The sequence below is a fragment of the Patiria miniata genome, unplaced genomic scaffold (genome assembly GCF_015706575.1).
Source record: "Patiria miniata isolate m_02_andy unplaced genomic scaffold, ASM1570657v1 HiC_scaffold_6, whole genome shotgun sequence".
Taxonomy (NCBI): Eukaryota; Metazoa; Echinodermata; class Asteroidea; order Valvatida; family Asterinidae; genus Patiria; species Patiria miniata.
The window spans coordinates 14,991,900-15,005,226 of NW_024037073.1; positions in this window are offsets into that span (position 1 = coordinate 14,991,900).

The following is a 13,327-nucleotide window of genomic DNA, read 5'->3' on the forward strand; positions in this document are numbered from 1 at the left end:
CCCAAGTGTATTCTATTTTGCGCCCCGAATAAATCAGTATTGAAACAGAGTCATCCCAATTAAATTAATCCAACGATTGATAATTACGAAACAAAACAGCCGTTTTCCAAAGAAAATACGGATATCCCATTTTGAAATGATTTTGTACCATCCTAAATGTCCGAAATGTCCCGTTCCAATTGCATACACGGGTTAAGGGACATCCAAAGTGTTTTCTATTTGCGCCCGGAATAAATCAGTATTGAAACAGAGTCAGCCCAGTTAAATTAATCCGACGATTGACAAATAATTACAAAACAGCAGTTTTCCAAAGAAAATACGGATATCCCATTTTGAAATGATTTTGTACCATCCTAAATGTCCGAAATGTCCCGTTCCAATTGCATACACGGGTTAAAGGACATCCAAAGTGTATTCTATTTGCGCCCCGAATAAATGGTATTGAAACAGAGTCATCCCAATTAAATTAATCAGACGATTGATAATTAACGTACAAAACATTCGTTTTCCAAAGAAAATACGGATATCCCATTTTGAAATGATTTTGTACCATCCTAAATGTCCGAAATGTCCCGTTCCAATTGCATACACGGGTTAAGGGACTCTCAAAGTGTATTCTATTCGCGCTTGGAATAAATCAGTATTGAAACAGAGTCAGCCCAATTAAATTAATCCGACGATTGATAATTAACGAACAAAACATTCGTCTTCGAAAGAAAATACGGATATCCCATTTTGAAATGATTTTGTACCATCCTAAATGTCCGAATTGTGCCGTTCCAATGGCATACACGGGTTAAGGGACATCCAAAGTGTATTCTATTTGCGCCCCGAATAAATCGGTATTGAAACAGAGTCAGCCCAATTAAATTAATCCGACAATTGATAATTAACTTGCAAAACAGTCGTTTTCAAACGAAAATACGGGTATCCCATTTTGAAATGATTTTGTATTATCGTAAATGTCCGAAATGTCCCGTTCCAATTGCATACATGGGTTAAGGGACTCTCAAAGTGTATTCTATTTGCGCTTGGAATAAATCAGTATTGAAACAGAGTCAGCCCAATTAAATTAATCCGACGATTGATAATTAACGTACAAAACATTCGTCTTCCAAAGAAAATACGGATATCCCATTTTGAAATGATTTTGTACCATCCTAAATGTCCGAATTGTGCCGTTCCAATGGCATACACGGGTTAAGGGACATCCAAAGTGTATTCTATTTGCGCCCCGAATAAATCGGTATTGAAACAGAGTCAGCCCAATTAAATTAATCCGACGATTGATAATTAACTTGCAAAACAGTCGTTTTCAAACGAAAATACGGGTATCCCATTTTGAAATGATTTTGTATTATCGTAAATGTCCGAAATGTCCCGTTCCAATTGCATACATGGGTTAAGGGACTCTCAAAGTGTATTCTATTTGCGCCCCGAATAAATCAGTATTGAAACAGAGTCAGCCCAATTAAATTAATCCGACGATTGATAATTAACTTACAAAACAGTCGTTTTCCAACGAAAATACGGGTATCCCATTTTGAAATGATTTTGTACCATCGTAAATGTCCGAAATGTCCCGTTCCAATTGCATACATGGGTTAAGGGACTCTCAAAGCGTATTCTATTTGCGCCCAGAATAAATCAGTATTGAAACAGAGTCAGCCCAATCAAATTAATCCGACGATTGATAATTACGATACAAAACAGCCGTTTTCCAACGAAAATACGGATATCCCATTTTGAAATGATTTTGTACCATCCTAAATGTCCGCAATGTCCCGTTCCAATTACACACACGGGTTAAGGGACATCCAAAATGTATTCTATTCGCGCCCCGAATAAATCCGAACTGAAACAGTGTCAGCTCAATTAAATTAATCCGACGGTTGATAATTACGAAACAAAACAACCGTTTTCCAAGGAAAATGCAGATATCCCATTTTGAAATGATTTCTGTACCATCCTAAATGTCCGAAATGTCCCGTTCCAATTACATACACGGGTTGAGGGACATCCAAAATGTATTCTATTCGCGCCCCGAATAAATGGTATTGAAACTGAGTCAGCCCAGTTAAATTAATCCGACGATTGACAAATAATGTACAAAACAGCAGTTTTCCAAAGAAAATACGGATATCCCATTTTGAAATGATTTTGTACCATCCTAAATGTCTGTAATGTCCCGTTCCAATTGCATACATGGGTTAAGGGACTCTCAAAGCGTATTCTATTTGCGCCCCGAATAAATCAGTATTGAAACAGTCAGCCCAATCAAATTAATCCGACGATTGATAATTACGATACAAAACAGCCGTTTTCCAACGAAAATACGGATATCCCATTTTGAAATGATTTTGTACCATCCTAAATGTCCGCAATGTCCCGTTCCAATTACACACACGGGTTAAGGGACATCCAAAATGTATTCTATTCGCGCCCCGAATAAATCCGAACTGAAACAGTGTCAGCTCAATTAAATTAATCCGACGGTTGATAATTACGAAACAAAACAACCGTTTCCAAGGAAAATGCAGATATCCCATTTTGAAATGATTTCTGTACCATCCTAAATGTCCGAAATGTCCCGTTCCAATTACATACACGGGTTGAGGGACATCCAAAATGTATTCTATTTGCGCCCCGAATAAATTGGTATTGAAACAGTGTCAACCCAGTTAAATTAATCCGACGATTGAATAACCTGGGCAGTTCTGCACAAACTATACCTTGTTCGGAAGCTTGCGATGAGGCCCACAAGCTGGCAAAAGGACAAGTCCTGAAACCCAGCAGTTGCGGAGAAAATTCAAGATTTAGCGCATCAATTCCAGTAGTACCCCTATTGCAGTCAGTCTATACAGCAATGCCTGCAAGCGCCCGCGACACGAACTTCGTATATCGCGGTCTAAAGGTACCTTAACCTGGGCAGTTCTGTACAAACTATACCTTGTTCGGAAGGTTGTGATGACTCCAACGCTGGCAAAAGGACAGGTCCTGAAACCCAGCAGTTGCGGAGAAAATTCAAGATTTAGCGCATCAATGCCAGTAGTACCCCTATGTGCAGTCAGTCTATACAGCAATACCTGCAAGCGCCCGCGACACGAACTTCGTATATCGCGGTCTAAAGGTACCTTTACCTGGGCAGTTCTGCACAAACTATACCTTGTTCGGAAGCTTGTGATGAGGCCCACAAGCTGGCAAAAGGACAGGTCCTGAAACCCAGCAGTTGCGAAGAAAATTTAAGATTTAGCGCATCAATGCCAGTAGTATCCCTATGTGCAGTCAGTCTATACAGCAATGCCTGCAAGCGCCCGCGACACGAACTTCGTATATCGCGGTCTAAAGGTAACTTAACCTGGGCAGTTCTGCACAAACTATACCTTGTTCGGAAGCTTGTGATGAGGCCCACAAGCTGGCAAAAGAACAGGTCCTGAAACCCAGCAGTTGCGGAGAAAATTTAAGATTTAGCGCATCAATGCCAGTAGTATCCCTATGTGCAGTCAGTCTATACAGCAATGCCTGCAAGCGCCCGCGACACGAACTTCGTATATCGCGGTCTAAAGGTACCTTAACCTGGGCAGTTCTGCACAAACTATACCTTGTTCGGAAGCTTGTGATGAGGCCCACAAGCTGGCAAAAGGACAGGTCCTGAAACCCAGCAGTTGCGGAGAAAATTCAAGATTTAGCGCATCAATGCCAGTAGTACCCCTATGTGCAGTCAGTCTATACAGCAATGCCTGCAAGCGCCCGCGACACGAACTTCGTATATCGCGGTCTAAAGGTACCTTAACCTGGGCAGTTCTGCACTATACCTTGTTCGGAAGCTTGTGATGAGGCCCACAAGCTGGCAAAAGGACAGGTCCTGAAACCCAGCAGTTGCGGAGAAAATTCAAGATTTAGCGCATCAATGCCAGTAGTACCCCTATGTGCAGCCAGTCTATACAGCAATGCCTGCAAGCGCCCGCGACACGAACTTCGTAATCGCGGTCTAAAGGTACCTTAACCTGGGCAGTTCTGCACAAACTATACCTTGTTCGGAAGCTTGTGATGAGGCCCACAAGCTGGCAAAAGGACAGGTCCTGAAACCCAGCAGTTGCGGAGAAAATTTAAGATTTAGCGCATCAATGCCAGTAGTACCCCTATGTGCAGTCAGTCCATACAGCAATGCCTGCAAGCGCCCGCGATACGAACTTCGTAATTATACCTTGTTCGGAAGCTTTTGATGAGGCCCACATGCTGGCAAAAGGACAGGTCCTGAAACCAGCAGTTGCGGAGAAAATTCAAGATTTAGCGCATCAATGCCAGTAGTACCCCTATGTGCAGTCAGTCTATACAGCAATGCCTGCAAGCGCCCGCGACACGAACTTCGTATATCGCGGTCTAAAGGTACCTTAACCTGGGCAGTTCTGCACAAACTATACCTTGTTCGGAAGCTTGTGATGAAGCCCACAAGCTGGCAAAAGGACAGGTCCTGAAACCCAGCAGTTGCGGAGAAAATTCAAGATTTAGCGCATCAATGCCAGTAGTACCCCTATGTGCAGTCAGTCTATACAGCAATGCCTGCAAGCGCCCGCGACACGAACTTCGTATATCGCGGTCTAAAGGTACCTTAACCTGGGCAGTTCTGCACAAACTATACCTTGTTCGGAAGCTTGTGATGAGGCCCACAAGCTGGCAAAAGGACAGGTCCTGAAACCAGCAGTTGCGGAGAAAATTCAAGATTTAGCGCATCAATGCCAGTAGTACCCCTATGTGCAGTCAGTCTATACAGCAATGCCTGCAAGCGCCCGCGACACGAACTTCGTATATCGCGGTCTAAAGGTACCTTAACCTGGGCAGTTCTGCACAAACTATACCTTGTTCGGAAGCTTGTGATGAGGCCCACAAGCTGGCAAAAGGACAGGTCCTGAAACCCAGCAGTTGCGGAGAAAATTTAAGATTTAGCGCATCAATGCCAGTAGTACCCCTATGTGCAGTCAGTCTATACAGCAATACCTGCAAGCGCCCGCGACACGAACTTCGTATATCGCGGTCTAAAGGTACCTTTACCTGGGCAGTTCTGCACAAACTATACCTTGTTCGGAAGCTTGTGATGAGGCCCACAAGCTGGCAAAAGGACAGGTCCTGAAACCCAGCAGTTGCGGAGAAAATTCAAGATTTAGCGCATCAATGCCAGTAGTACCCCTATGTGCAGTCAGTCTATACAGCAATACCTGCAAGCGCCCGCGACACGAACTTCGTATATCGCGGTCTAAAGGTACCTTTACCTGGGCAGTTCTGCACAAACTATACCTTGTTCGGAAGCTTGTGATGAGGCCCACAAGCTGGCAAAAGGACAGGTCCTGAAACCCAGCAGTTGCGGAGAAAATTCAAGATTTAGCGCATCAATGCCAGTAGTACCCCTATGTGCAGTCAGTCTATACAGCAATACCTGCAAGCGCCCGCGACACGAACTTCGTATATCGCGGTTAAAGGTACCTTACCTGGGCAGTTCTGCACAAACTATACCTTGTTCGGAAGCTTGTGATGAGGCCCACAAGCTGGCAAAAGGACAGGTCCTGAAACCCAGCAGTTGCGGAGAAAATTCAAGATTTAGCGCATCAATGCCAGTAGTACCCCTATGTGCAGTCAGTCTATACAGCAATGCCTGCAAGCGCCCGCGACACGAACTTCGTATATCGCGGTCTAAAGGTACCTTTACCTGGGCAGTTCTGCACAAACTATACCTTGTTCGGAAGCTTGTGATGAGGCCCACAAGCTGGCAAAAGGACAGGTCCTGAAACCCAGCAGTTGCGGAGAAAATTCAAGATTTAGCGCATCAATGCCAGTAGTACCCTATGTGCAGTCAGTCTATACAGCAATACCTGCAAGCGCCCGCGACACGAACTTCGTATATCGCGGTCTAAAGGTACCTTTACCTGGGCAGTTCTGCACAAACTATACCTTGTTCGGAAGCTTGTGATGAGGCCCACAAGCTGGCAAAAGGACAGGTCCTGAAACCAGCAGTTGCGGAGAAAATTCAAGATTTAGCGCATCAATGCCAGTAGTACCCCTATGTGCAGTCAGTCTATACAGCAATGCCTGCAAGCGCCGCGACACGAACTTCGTATATCGCGGTCTAAAGGTACCTTAACCTGGGCAGTTCTGCACAAACTATACCTTGTTCGGAAGCTTGTGATGAGGCCCACAAGCTGGCAAAAGGACAGGTCCTGAAACCCAGCAGTTGCGGAGAAAATTCAAGATTTAGCGCATCAATGCCAGTAGTACCCCTATGTGCAGTCAGTCTATACAGCAATACCTGCAAGCGCCCGCGACACGAACTTCGTATATCGCGGTTTAAAGGTACCTTACCTGGGCAGTTCTGCACAAACTATACCTTGTTCGGAAGCTTGTGATGAGGCCCACAAGCTGGCAAAAGGACAGGTCCTGAAACCCAGCAGTTGCGGAGAAAATTCAAGATTTAGCGCATCAATGCCAGTAGTACCCCTATGTGCAGTCAGTCTATACAGCAATGCCTGCAAGCGCCCGCGACACGAACTTCGTATATCGCGGTCTAAAGGTACCTTAACCTGGGCAGTTCTGCACAAACTATACCTTGTTCGGAAGCTTGTGATGAGGCCCACAAGCTGGCAAAAGGACAGGTCCTGAAACCCAGCAGTTGCGGAGAAAATTTAAGATTTAGCGCATCAATGCCAGTAGTACCCCTATGTGCAGTCAGTCTATACAGCAATGCCTGCAAGCGCCCGCGACACGAACTTCGTATATCGCGGTCTAAAGGTACCTTTACCTGGGCAGTTCTGCACAAACTATACCTTGTTCGGAAGCTTGTGATGAGGCCCACAAGCTGGCAAAAGGACAGGTCCTGAAACCCAGCAGTTGCGGAGAAAATTCAAGATTTAGCGCATCAATGCCAGTAGTACCCCTATGTGCAGTCAGTCTATACAGCAATGCCTGCAAGCGCCCGCGACACGAACTTCGTATATCGCGGTCTAAAGGTACCTTAACCTGGGCAGTTCTGCACAAACTATACCTTGTTCGGAAGCTTGTGATGAGGCCCACAAGCTGGCAAAAGGACAGGTCCTGAAACCCAGCAGTTGCGGAGAAAATTTAAGATTTAGCGCATCAATGCCAGTAGTACCCCTATGTGCAGTCAGTCTATACAGCAATGCCTGCAAGCGCCCGCGACACGAACTTCGTATATCGCGGTCTAAAGGTACCTTTACCTGGGCAGTTCTGCACAAACTATACCTTGTTCGGAAGCTTGTGATGAGGCCCACAAGCTGGCAAAAGGACAGGTCCTGAAACCCAGCAGTTGCGGAGAAAATTTAAGATTTAGCGCATCAATGCCAGTAGTACCCCTATGTGCAGTCAGTCTATACAGCAATGCCTGCAAGCGCCCGCGACACGAACTTCGTATATCGCGGTCTAAAGGTACCTTAACCTGGGCAGTTCTGCACAAACTATACCTTGTTCGGAAGCTTGTGATGAGGCCCACAAGCTGGCAAAAGGACAGGTCCTGAAACCCAGCAGTTGCGGAGAAAATTCAAGATTTAGCGCATCAATGCCAGTAGTACCCCTATGTGCAGTCAGTCTATACAGCAATGCCTGCAAGCGCCCGCGACACGAACTTCGTATATCGCGGTCTAAAGGTACCTTACCTGGGCAGTTCTGCACAAACTATACCTTGTTCGGAAGCTTGTGATGAGGCCCACAAGCTGGCAAAAGGACAGGTCCTGAAACCCAGCAGTTGCGGAGAAAATTCAAGATTTAGCGCATCAATGCCAGTAGTACCCCTATGTGCAGTCAGTCTATACAGCAATACCTGCAAGCGCCCGCGACACGAACTTCGTATATCGCGGTCTAAAGGTACCTTAACCTGGGCAGTTCTGCACAAACTATACCTTGTTCGGAAGCTTGTGATGAGGCCCACAAGCTGGCAAAAGGACAGGTCCTGAAACCCAGCAGTTGCGGAGAAAATTAAGATTTAGCGCATCAATGCCAGTAGTACCCCTATGTGCAGTCAGTCTATACAGCAATGCCTGCAAGCGCCCGCGACACGAACTTCGTATATCGCGGTCTAAAGGTACCTTAACCTGGGCAGTTCTGCACAAACTATACCTTGTTCGGAAGCTTGTGATGAGGCCCACAAGCTGGCAAAAGGACAGGTCCTGAAACCCAGCAGTTGCGGAGAAAATTCAAGATTTAGCGCATCAATGCCAGTAGTACCCCTATGTGCAGTCAGTCTATACAGCAATGCCTGCAAGCGCCCGCGACACGAACTTCGTATATCGCGGTCTAAAGGTACCTTAACCTGGGCAGTTCTGCACAAACTATACCTTGTTCGGAAGCTTGTGATGAGGCCCACAAGCTGGCAAAAGGACAGGTCCTGAAACCCAGCAGTTGCGGAGAAAATTCAAGATTTAGCGCATCAATGCCAGTAGTACCCCTATGTGCAGTCAGTCTATACAGCAATGCCTGCAAGCGCCCGCGACACGAACTTCGTATATCGCGGTCTAAAGGTACTTTAACCTGGGCAGTTCTGCACAAACTATACCTTGTTCGGAAGCTTGTGATGAGGCCCACAAGCTGGCAAAAGGACAGGTCCTGAAACCCAGCAGTTGCGGAGAAAATTAAGATTTAGCGCATCAATGCCAGTAGTACCCCTATGTGCAGTCAGTCTATACAGCAATACCTGCAAGCGCCCGCGACACGAACTTCGTATATCGCGGTTAAAGGTACCTTTACCTGGGCAGTTCTGCACAAACTATACCTTGTTCGGAAGCTTGTGATGAGGCCCACAAGCTGGCAAAAGGACAGGTCCTGAAACCCAGCAGTTGCGGAGAAAATTCAAGATTTAGCGCATCAATGCCAGTAGTACCCCTATGTGCAGTCAGTCTATACAGCAATGCCTGCAAGCGCCCGCGACACGAACTTCGTATATCGCGGTTAAAGGTACCTTTACCTGGGCAGTTCTGCACAAACTATACCTTGTTCGGAAGCTTGTGATGAGGCCCACAAGCTGGCAAAAGGACAGGTCCTGAAACCCAGCAGTTGCGGAGAAAATTCAAGATTTAGCGCATCAATGCCAGTAGTACCCCTATGTGCAGTCAGTCTATACAGCAATGCCTGCAAGCGCCCGCGACACGAACTTCGTATATCGCGGTCTAAAGGTACCTTAACCTGGGCAGTTCTGCACAAACTATACCTTGTTCGGAAGCTTGTGATGAGGCCCACAAGCTGGCAAAAGGACAGGTCCTGAAACCCAGCAGTTGCGGAGAAAATTTAAGATTTAGCGCATCAATGCCAGTAGTACCCCTATGTGCAGTCAGTCTATACAGCAATACCTGCAAGCGCCCGCGACACGAACTTCGTATATCGCGGTCTAAAGGTACCTTTACCTGGGCAGTTCTGCACAAACTATACCTTGTTCGGAAGCTTGTGATGAGGCCCACAAGCTGGCAAAAGGACAGGTCCTGAAACCCAGCAGTTGCGGAGAAAATTCAAGATTTAGCGCATCAATGCCAGTAGTACCCCTATGTGCAGTCAGTCTATACAGCAATACCTGCAAGCGCCCGCGACACGAACTTCGTATATCGCGGTCTAAAGGTACCTTAACCTGGGCAGTTCTGCACAAACTATACCTTGTTCGGAAGCTTGTGATGAGGCCCACAAGCTGGCAAAAGGACAGGTCCTGAAACCCAGCAGTTGCGGAGAAAATTCAAGATTTAGCGCATCAATGCCAGTAGTACCCCTATGTGCAGTCAGTCTATACAGCAATGCCTGCAAGCGCCCGCGACACGAACTTCGTATATCGCGGTCTAAAGGTACCTTAACCTGGGCAGTTCTGCACAAACTATACCTTGTTCGGAAGCTTGTGATGAGGCCCACAAGCTGGCAAAAGGACAGGTCCTGAAACCCAGCAGTTGCGGAGAAAATTAAGATTTAGCGCATCAATGCCAGTAGTACCCCTATGTGCAGTCAGTCTATACAGCAATGCCTGCAAGCGCCCGCGACACGAACTTCGTATATCGCGGTCTAAAGGTACCTTAACCTGGGCAGTTCTGCACAAACTATACCTTGTTCGGAAGCTTGTGATGAGGCCCACAAGCTGGCAAAAGGACAGGTCCTGAAACCCAGCAGTTGCGGAGAAAATTCAAGATTTAGCGCATCAATGCCAGTAGTACCCCTATGTGCAGTCAGTCTATACAGCAATGCCTGCAAGCGCCCGCGACACGAACTTCGTATATCGCGGTCTAAAGGTACCTTAACCTGGGCAGTTCTGCACAAACTATACCTTGTTCGGAAGCTTGTGATGAGGCCCACAAGCTGGCAAAAGGACAGGTCCTGAAACCCAGCAGTTGCGGAGAAAATTTAAGATTTAGCGCATCAATGCCAGTAGTACCCCTATGTGCAGTCAGTCTATACAGCAATACCTGCAAGCGCCCGCGACACGAACTTCGTATATCGCGGTCTAAAGGTACCTTTACCTGGGCAGTTCTGCACAAACTATACCTTGTTCGGAAGCTTGTGATGAGGCCCACAAGCTGGCAAAAGGACAGGTCCTGAAACCCAGCAGTTGCGGAGAAAATTCAAGATTTAGCGCATCAATGCCAGTAGTACCCCTATGTGCAGTCAGTCTATACAGCAATACCTGCAAGCGCCCGCGACACGAACTTCGTATATCGCGGTTAAAGGTACCTTTACCTGGGCAGTTCTGCACAAACTATACCTTGTTCGGAAGCTTGTGATGAGGCCCACAAGCTGGCAAAAGGACAGGTCCTGAAACCCAGCAGTTGCGGAGAAAATTCAAGATTTAGCGCATCAATGCCAGTAGTACCCCTATGTGCAGTCAGTCTATACAGCAATGCCTGCAAGCGCCCGCGACACGAACTTCGTATATCGCGGTCTAAAGGTACCTTAACCTGGGCAGTTCTGCACAAACTATACCTTGTTCGGAAGCTTGTGATGAGGCCCACAAGCTGGCAAAAGGACAGGTCCTGAAACCCAGCAGTTGCGGAGAAAATTCAAGATTTAGCGCATCAATGCCAGTAGTACCCCTATGTGCAGTCAGTCTATACAGCAATGCCTGCAAGCGCCCGCGACACGAACTTCGTATATCGCGGTCTAAAGGTACCTTAACCTGGGCAGTTCTGCACAAACTATACCTTGTTCGGAAGCTTGTGATGAGGCCCACAAGCTGGCAAAAGGACAGGTCCTGAAACCCAGCAGTTGCGGAGAAAATTCAAGATTTAGCGCATCAATGCCAGTAGTACCCCTATGTGCAGTCAGTCTATACAGCAATGCCTGCAAGCGCCCGCGACACGAACTTCGTATATCGCGGTCTAAAGGTACCTTAACCTGGGCAGTTCTGCACAAACTATACCTTGTTCGGAAGCTTGTGATGAGGCCCACAAGCTGGCAAAAGGACAGGTCCTGAAACCCAGCAGTTGCGGAGAAAATTCAAGATTTAGCGCATCAATGCCAGTAGTACCCCTATGTGCAGTCAGTCTATACAGCAATACCTGCAAGCGCCCGCGACACGAACTTCGTATATCGCGGTCTAAAGGTACCTTTACCTGGGCAGTTCTGCACAAACTATACCTTGTTCGGAAGCTTGTGATGAGGCCCACAAGCTGGCAAAAGGACAGGTCCTGAAACCCAGCAGTTGCGGAGAAAATTCAAGATTTAGCGCATCAATGCCAGTAGTACCCCTATGTGCAGTCAGTCTATACAGCAATACCTGCAAGCGCCCGCGACACGAACTTCGTATATCGCGGTCTAAAGGTACCTTTACCTGGGCAGTTCTGCACAAACTATACCTTGTTCGGAAGCTTGTGATGAGGCCCACAAGCTGGCAAAAGGACAGGTCCTGAAACCCAGCAGTTGCGGAGAAAATTCAAGATTTAGCGCATCAATGCCAGTAGTACCCCTATGTGCAGTCAGTCTATACAGCAATACCTGCAAGCGCCCGCGACACGAACTTCGTATATCGCGGTCTAAAGGTACCTTAACCTGGGCAGTTCTGCACAAACTATACCTTGTTCGGAAGCTTGTGATGAGGCCCACAAGCTGGCAAAAGGACAGGTCCTGAAACCAGCAGTTGCGGAGAAAATTTAAGATTTAGCGCATCAATGCCAGTAGTACCCCTATGTGCAGTCAGTCTATACAGCAATGCCTGCAAGCGCCCGCGACACGAACTTCGTATATCGCGGTCTAAAGGTACCTTAACCTGGGCAGTTCTGCACAAACTATACCTTGTTCGGAAGCTTGTGATGAGGCCCACAAGCTGGCAAAAGGACAGGTCCTGAAACCCAGCAGTTGCGGAGAAAATTCAAGATTTAGCGCATCAATGCCAGTAGTACCCCTATGTGCAGTCAGTCTATACAGCAATGCCTGCAAGCGCCCGCGACACGAACTTCGTATATCGCGGTCTAAAGGTACCTTAACCTGGGCAGTTCTGCACAAACTATACCTTGTTCGGAAGCTTGTGATGAGGCCCACAAGCTGGCAAAAGGACAGGTCCTGAAACCCAGCAGTTGCGGAGAAAATTCAAGATTTAGCGCATCAATGCCAGTAGTACCCCTATGTGCAGTCAGTCTATACAGCAATGCCTGCAAGCGCCCGCGACACGAACTTCGTATATCGCGGTCTAAAGGTACCTTAACCTGGGCAGTTCTGCACAAACTATACCTTGTTCGGAAGCTTGTGATGAGGCCCACAAGCTGGCAAAAGGACAGGTCCTGAAACCCAGCAGTTGCGGAGAAAATTCAAGATTTAGCGCATCAATGCCAGTAGTACCCCTATGTGCAGTCAGTCTATACAGCAATGCCTGCAAGCGCCCGCGACACGAACTTCGTATATCGCGGTCTAAAGGTACCTTAACCTGGGCAGTTCTGCACAAACTATACCTTGTTCGGAAGCTTGTGATGAGGCCCACAAGCTGGCAAAAGGACAGGTCCTGAAACCCAGCAGTTGCGGAGAAAATTCAAGATTTAGCGCATCAATGCCAGTAGTACCCCTATGTGCAGTCAGTCTATACAGCAATACCTGCAAGCGCCCGCGACACGAACTTCGTATATCGCGGTTAAAGGTACCTTTACCTGGGCAGTTCTGCACAAACTATACCTTGTTCGGAAGCTTGTGATGAGGCCCACAAGCTGGCAAAAGGACAGGTCCTGAAACCCAGCAGTTGCGGAGAAAATTCAAGATTTAGCGCATCAATGCCAGTAGTACCCCTATGTGCAGTCAGTCTATACAGCAATGCCTGCAAGCGCCCGCGACACGAACTTCGTATATCGCGGTCTAAAGGTACCTTAACCTGGGC